At 44.2% G+C, this 6986-nt stretch overlaps 1 protein-coding gene across 11 annotated transcripts in view; it reads left to right on the top strand.

Moving 5' to 3' along the window:
- The window catches only part of PSPC1 (paraspeckle component 1), a 67774-nt gene that overhangs the window by 54811 nt on the left and 5977 nt on the right, over positions 1-6986 (top strand). For 8 of the 11 annotated variants that reach the window (XR_002433253.1, XR_002433255.1, XR_002433254.1 and 5 more), the window contains 3 exons: positions 46-283; positions 3301-3404; positions 6833-6947. The gene's annotated coding sequence lies outside the window, so the exon portion shown is untranslated. The remainder of the gene's footprint in view (positions 1-45; positions 284-3300; positions 3405-6832; positions 6948-6986) is intronic. The other 3 variants (XR_002433256.1, XR_002433261.1, XR_002433266.1) reach the window with 1 other exon arrangement.

Below are 6986 nucleotides of genomic sequence, written 5' to 3' on the forward strand. Positions count from 1 at the left end.
CCATTAGTACTTCAGCCAATATTGTTATCTGTTACCTTTTGGTAGGAGGACCTGAATGCAGCTCTGCGGATCGCCCGTCTCAGGTTCCCTTTGGTAGCCCCCCAGAAATGAGCACAAGGGATTGCATGTTATCCTGAGAAAAGCTCGGATCAGGAGTTCTTCCATTCTGTGCTATGGATGGTGGCTGTGCTGCTCCCAGAAGGATGCCTGTTCCTGCTGGGGCAAAATGTCACATAGCCCACGCCCGTCAAAGTTTACCTATGCCACTGCTCTGTTTTGCTAGGTAATTTTTAACGTAGACGTAAAGTAAATGGGGGAGGGATAAATACAGGAGGGAAGCTCTTTGTTATAAGAGCCACAAAAAATCCTGTTAATTTAAAACAAACAAACAAAAAAAACACAAAAAAGAAACTTGTTCTGCTAGGTTTAAATAGCGAAGCTGTACAGCTAATGTGTGCCTTCAGAAGGACCGCAGAAGTTTCAGCACGTAAGATAGATGTGAAACTTCCTTTAGTGCTGGGGGTTGTCATGGCTGTTTCTGCCTGGCAGCATGGAGCTTGTCTCCCAGAGCAAGTTTGTACTGGAAAGACAGTAGTGGAGGGCAGGCTGTTAAACTGAGTGCGGATAGCTCGCGTTGGATCATGCTGAGGAGCTGGTTTTCAGTTTTCTGTGGCAGTGATAGTATATACACAGTATTGATTTAGTTTGTGCTTGTTGCATCGTGCAGTTAGCCATTTTAGACTTGTTTTGCTTGGCACCATACCCACTTACTCAAAGAAATGCTGTATCATACAGTGGAAGATGATTTGAGTCCGCTAACTTGAAAATAAGCGTTTGCTGTGTTCCTGTTAGCTCTGACAGATCTCTTTTTTCAGCATGAGCTGCCAGGATATGCTGCCAGGATACTCCCAGGAGTAATGGCTGTAGAAGTGTCTTAGGCAGTGTAGAGAACTTGGAGTGGTCTTTGTTTCTAGAAAGGAAACACTTCTGAAGCAGTAGTGCTGAGACAGGTAATGTGCATTAAAAAAAAAACCCACTCAGAAAAACCCCCAACTACTATGTAACCTCCTTGAAAGCATGCATTGTGATAAAGGGATTAAGTGGTAACACTACCATGTGGTCTTGCTGGCTGACTTCAGGGATGGCCTTCAAAAACACAGCATTTACTTGTGAGTTTGGCTACAACTTTGTCACCAGCATCTACACTGTAGCTGCCAAGAATCTGTCTCAGCAGTTTTCAGTAAATCTTGAGTGGTCAAAAGGAAAACGCATGCACTGGCAGCTACAGAATCTGGAGACTGCCAGGCCTCTGGAGTCCTAGGATCCCTGTTTGTAGATAGGGGAATAAAAGAAAGCCTAATTGTTAGTGCTTTTGTCATGATATTAAAAAATAATCTGAAAAAAATGGCAGTTTGTAGTTAGATTTTCCCTTTAAGATGGGTACGTACTTATTTCTTGAGTAGCTGAATTAACTTCCCCATTTGAAGGCGATGTCACTGGATGCTGTGTTGCTAGCATTATTTCTCCAGGTGGCAGTTCTAGCCTGGCCTGGTTTGACAGCCATAGCTGTGGCAGTTACTTGTCCTTGACCCGTTAAGGATTTTAGTATTAGAGCTTGCAGAATGGCAGCTGTAGTTACCAAGGGTTAGTAGTACAGGGCTCTGCTCTGCACCACCTACTTTCTTAAGAAGGTAGCCATCTGTCTGTTATGGAGCAGGTAACTGTTTGTGGAAGTGGGCATGTAGGAAGCTGCAGTGTGTAAGTGGGGGGAGGGAGGTAGCTGAAAAGGAGAGAATTGATGAAGTTGTCAGCACTTTAAATAGAACTGAAGTATTACATCTTGTTAGCTGTGCTTCATCTGAGGTGCTAGCACCTGCCGTTACAATGGTACCTTTGCTATAATGTTCACCGCTGTGCTGCAGTTTGCACCTGAGTCACTTCTGAGTTGCTCTTGGAGGCTGTCCTGTAAGCCAAGCCAGCCTAATAGGTGTGACTTGTGTGCGGCTTCCCAAAGTCCTCCTTTGTCTGACAAGTATTCTGCACGTGCACTAAGTTTTCTGATTGTCGAGCAAGGCCTCAAGATGTTGGTGAATTGCTCTAAGGAGTCTTTACCTGAGAGGATACAGAGCTCGTCATCCTGTTGCGCTGCTGTAATCAGGGTCTTTCCCATTAGTGTTCCTCTGTATGAAGGCTCCATCGTGCCGGTTAGCCCTGCAGCGTGCTTCTGGGTCTGTTTCCCCAGCCTGAGCAATGCACTGTGTTAAACTCATCCAGCACAGCAGTGCTTGCATATTATTTTAAATCTGAGGCATTTGGGAGGCAGAGGAAAGGGAAGGCGTGTTTGGAAGTTTTTTGAAGCCAGAATATGTGGCTCAGGGAGCTACTGTATTTTAAGCACTAAGAGCTTTTTGCACGAGGACTCCAGAAGCAGCAGTGCAGAGTTCAAGGTGAATATCCTCATTCACATTTTGGGTTCTTGCTTTGGCAGTTCTTCTGATACATTTCCAATAAGTTTTAATTATCAGTTAAATAGGAATGAAGTTACATTCTGGCTTGCTCCTTCTTGTGACTGCACTTAATGCAAACACAAGGAGATCTATTACAGAAGCTTTGAAATGACAAGTCTTAAACTTTCGCATCTATTTCCAAAATTAGCATTAAAATCTATTTTAATGAGACTTGTGTACAGTTCTGCTCCGAGTTGCTAAAGTGAGACGTTCTACTCAATTTAATTTTCACATACAGCTTTGTTCCTCTTAAATCTCAGTACCACAGCAGTCTGAGGAATGTGGAGGAGACTGCATTTCTGCTGTGTACCCTCACCACAACCAGGCTGAGAGCAGCAATGTCAGGTTTCATTAATAGCACTGGGCTGTGTGCGGGGACCCTAATTATCTTAGTGGCAATAAGATGATAAAGATGAAGCCTAGATTTGGCCTTGTTGGCAGGCCTAGCAGAAGAATGAGCTTTGTTTGTGTACGTGTCTTTTAAAACCATACCAAGAGGTGATGGGACTCTGGAGCAGAACTGCACTTAGTCTGCTTGAAGCTCAAGTAAGAAAATGAGGAACTTCTGTTCTTGAACCAGCTGGTTTTTAACTGCTAGGTAGTAATATTCAATTTAAAATCTGAAAGAATTGTAGGAACAATTAAGTGTAAGAATGGGTACATAATAAATGGATTTTTCTGGTAGTGTGAAGTATTACTAATGTTTGTTTCCTCATATTATACATGTGGGTGTGTGAATAGAGAAACTGCTGTTTTTTCTAGTCTGTGTCATTACTGTCTCTTTATTTTTTAGATTACTGTTAAAATGTTAAAATGCAGATGAAGATGGGCTTCTGTACAATCCTGCTGCTGCCTTATGAATACCAAAGGGAATCCTAAACCAAGCTTTAGTACAAGGTATGTATTGTAAAATATTGGGCTTTTTTTAGTGATTACTGAAATTAGGAGCCAGCTTTGTGTTCACACCTACAATTTGATGTAATTCTGCCTATATGCTTCAGCTAACACTTGCTTTCAAATAATCCATGCCTATTCATTGCCTAATTCCTGTCATATGTTACCATATTCTTAACTGACTCAAAGTGTCATGGAGTGAAGTCATAGTGCCACATCAGTATGCTGCCATGTCTGAGCTGCTGGGTTTTTTGGTGCATTGCATGGAGAATCCAGTTTGTGCAAACAACCTTGTAATTTCTGACTCTGAACAGTCTTTAGGGTTAGCCAGCAGTCTTCTAGACTGCAAGGCTCTGTCCATGTAATCCATACAATCTGGGGAAGAGCTCATTGCCCACACAGGTAGGCTTGTATTGTTGCCTACCCCAGGTGTTGGTAGCATCTCTGGGGGACTGACGTATACTGTGCAGGTTTTGAAGGCAGATGGAAACAGCATGGTTCAGTTCTGAAATTCCAAGTAGCTTTTTGTAAAGTAAAAGTCTTTGTAAACACTGATGAGATTTAACTGAGATTTGCAAGCTGTACTGATAAAGCAAGAGAAATTTAGGTTAGTTCCCTTCTACGCCCATAGTAATGGTAACAGTAAATAGAGAACTAACCAAGATATACTAAGCTGCAATAATGGACTGGCCCAGGGGCTCCGTGTATCCTTCGTATTATCTTAAGAGGGGTTATTGCTGATCTGTTTACTGGTTTCCATGAGTAGTTGTGTGGAAAGTAAGCGGTAAAATTTCAGTGCTGCATGGGACATACAAACACGATGGGCACTTTTGGTATTTTTTTCCCCTTAAAAGCATAGGAAGGGCAACATGTGGAAAAGAATCTTTCTGCAGTAATAAATCTTAAACTGTACCATGATTTATAAATAATACCGCAAAATTCTCTAAGTGGTCTTTGCAAAGGCAGACATAGATCAAAATTTCTACCCAAGATAGTGTGTGTGAAGAACATAATAGGAGTCTGCCTGTCTCCTTTTTTTTTACCTTCTACAGGTTACGTCTTTCATTTAGATAGCGCTGCTTTATAAGGGATTTTTCCAAAGAAAAAATTTCCTCTTATACATCATTCAGATGAGGAGTTGGAGCTCTGCTCCCCGCTGTTTGAGTCACCCAAGGAATGTGCCACAGAGCTGGTGGTTACTGCTGCTGCTGGAAGTGATTTCTCTTCTGCTGAGCTCTGTGGTTGTAACTCCTACTTCACCTCTGCTGTGGCTGCAGCTGGGGCTCAGTCTTCACGTAATTACAGAATATCCAAGGTTGAACAGGCGTCAAGAAGATGGTATAATCAATCCCCTTGCTTAAATCAAGGTGTGAGGTAGAGCAGGATACCTAGGTGGCTCTGGAATATCTCCGAGGAGGAGACTGCACAGCCTCTGAGCAGCCTGTGCCAGTGCTCCGTCACCTGTACAGCACGGAAGTGCTTCTGGTGTTCATAGAATCATTTATGTTGGAAAAGACTTGTAAGATCAAGTTGAACCATCATCCTAAAGCTACCCTTGTCTCTTGTCCCTTCACTAGGCACAAATGGGAAGGCTCCATGGTGTTTATACCCTCACCAGGTGTTTATAAATATTGATAGAATTCCCCCCAGCCCTCTCCCGTCTGAGCTGTCCCAGCTGTCTCAATCTGTCCTCATACGAACAGGTTTCCAGTTCCTCCAGCACTGGATGCTGCTGGGTTGCCACTGCACTTGGTAATTCCCCCTGTTGAATATCATGAGGTTCACGTCAGCCACGTTCCCAAGCTGTCAAGGTCTCTTTAGATGTCACCGTGACCCTCTGGTGTATCTACTGTCTGTCCCATCATCTAGGTCATTAATGAAGATTTTGAAAATACCTGGCCCCAGTACTGACTTGCTGGGGCAAGGCATTACTGGCCTCCAGCTAGCCTTTACGCCACTGCTCGCAACCTTCTGGGCCTGCTCAGCCACTGCTTGGTCCACCTCGCTGTCTGCTTACCCAGCCTGTGCTCCAGCTTGTTAACGAGGGTCTTATGGCAGTTAACATCAAAACCTTCCTCAAGTCAAGGCAGGCAATATCCACTGCTCTCCCCATATCCACTGAGCTGGTCGCCTCATCACAGAGTGCTGTCACACCGGGCTGGTTAAGGACCTACACATCACCTCCCTGCAAATCCACGCCCACTATTCCCACTCATCTTGTTTGTTCTGAGCAGTTGTTGCATCTCTTTCCCAAGGCTGCAGCTCCCTGCATTCCCCTTCCTGCCCTTACCGAAACCAGGAGTGACGACGTTTGCTTCCTCCCAGGCCTCAGGGGTCTCCCTGATGGCAGCGGCCCTCTCCCTCAGCCTTGTGCTGTGGCCTTGGTGTGCCCTTTATTGAGAGGCTTCCTGTTACTTTCTCGGTGCTGCAGAATCACAGTATAACGTACACCAGGCTAAGGAAAAAAGTGAAAAGCATTTACTTAGAAAATCTAAAAAAATAAAAAAGAATAGTTTAAACTTTCCATCAGAAAAAGCAAAAACAGGAAAAGGTGAAGAAAACCAAACCACTTTGTTTATTTATGTGAGGTTTCAATCATAGTTTTTTTTCTGTCCAGCTGCCTTCTTGCCTTGATGAAGTAGCTGCTGGGAACTCAGTCCTCTTCCTTTCCCTCACGCATCGCACTGACCTTGAGGGTTACTGCAGAGCCTCAGTGCTGGGCCCGTTTCCCGGGCGCTTCAGCATCTTTCTGTCCTCAGCTTACGCCTTCCTTCCTGCGAAGGGAAGAGAGCAGGGCCAGGGTTCCCTGGAGATAGACGTTTCTTTGACTGCCTGAATAGTGACTCCTTGTCTCAGGGGAGCGATAAAGCCCTTTCCTTCTCTTTTCTCCCACTATTCATTCCTGTGAGTACCCTTCAGATTGCAGTGTGAACCTAGCTGGCAACGCGTAATGGCCCAATTAAGTGGCATTAAGAACTCAGACAAGATTAGATTAAAATGTGAGTGGATCACATTATATTTGAGACATAGTGTGCAACAACAAACTTAAAACAGTTGTTAAGATGCTGAGTCAGCCACATCTTAGACACTTAAAAAGTACGATTTACACCTGGTCAGTAAAAGACTTCAAACATTTCTGCCACAGCAGGAGGGGTACTGGGCTGTGACTGAATTCACGAGGAGGTCACATGTCCTCAGTGTTCCTGCTGACTCACAGAACCTCAGGAGTGCTAGCTGGGATGAGCATCTCCAAGCCCTTTATCCAGCTGTATTTGCCAATGCGTTGCTCTGGAACTTGTTACTTGAGTCTTGCTGTTGCTGTCCTTCGCTTGCAGAAGTACTTTTTCAAGAATTTTATCAGTAATTTCAGTATCTCTAGCTCCTCAGGCTGGGCTGCGTTTATTTCCTGACAGTGCTCTTTGTTGCATTAGGGTTCAAGGAAAGCTCGTGGTGGCTGTACACTGTACAGCCTCATCCTTGAAGATGGCTTTCTGCTGCATTGCAGCTCTGCAAGTTCATCTCTTCAAGCTTGAAAGACCGCTTGAGGTGAGCAAACAGTGATTTTTAGAATGACTGGAACAAATA

The sequence above is a fragment of the Numida meleagris genome, chromosome 1, assembly GCF_002078875.1.
Source record: "Numida meleagris isolate 19003 breed g44 Domestic line chromosome 1, NumMel1.0, whole genome shotgun sequence".
Classification (NCBI taxonomy): Eukaryota; Metazoa; Chordata; class Aves; order Galliformes; family Numididae; genus Numida; species Numida meleagris.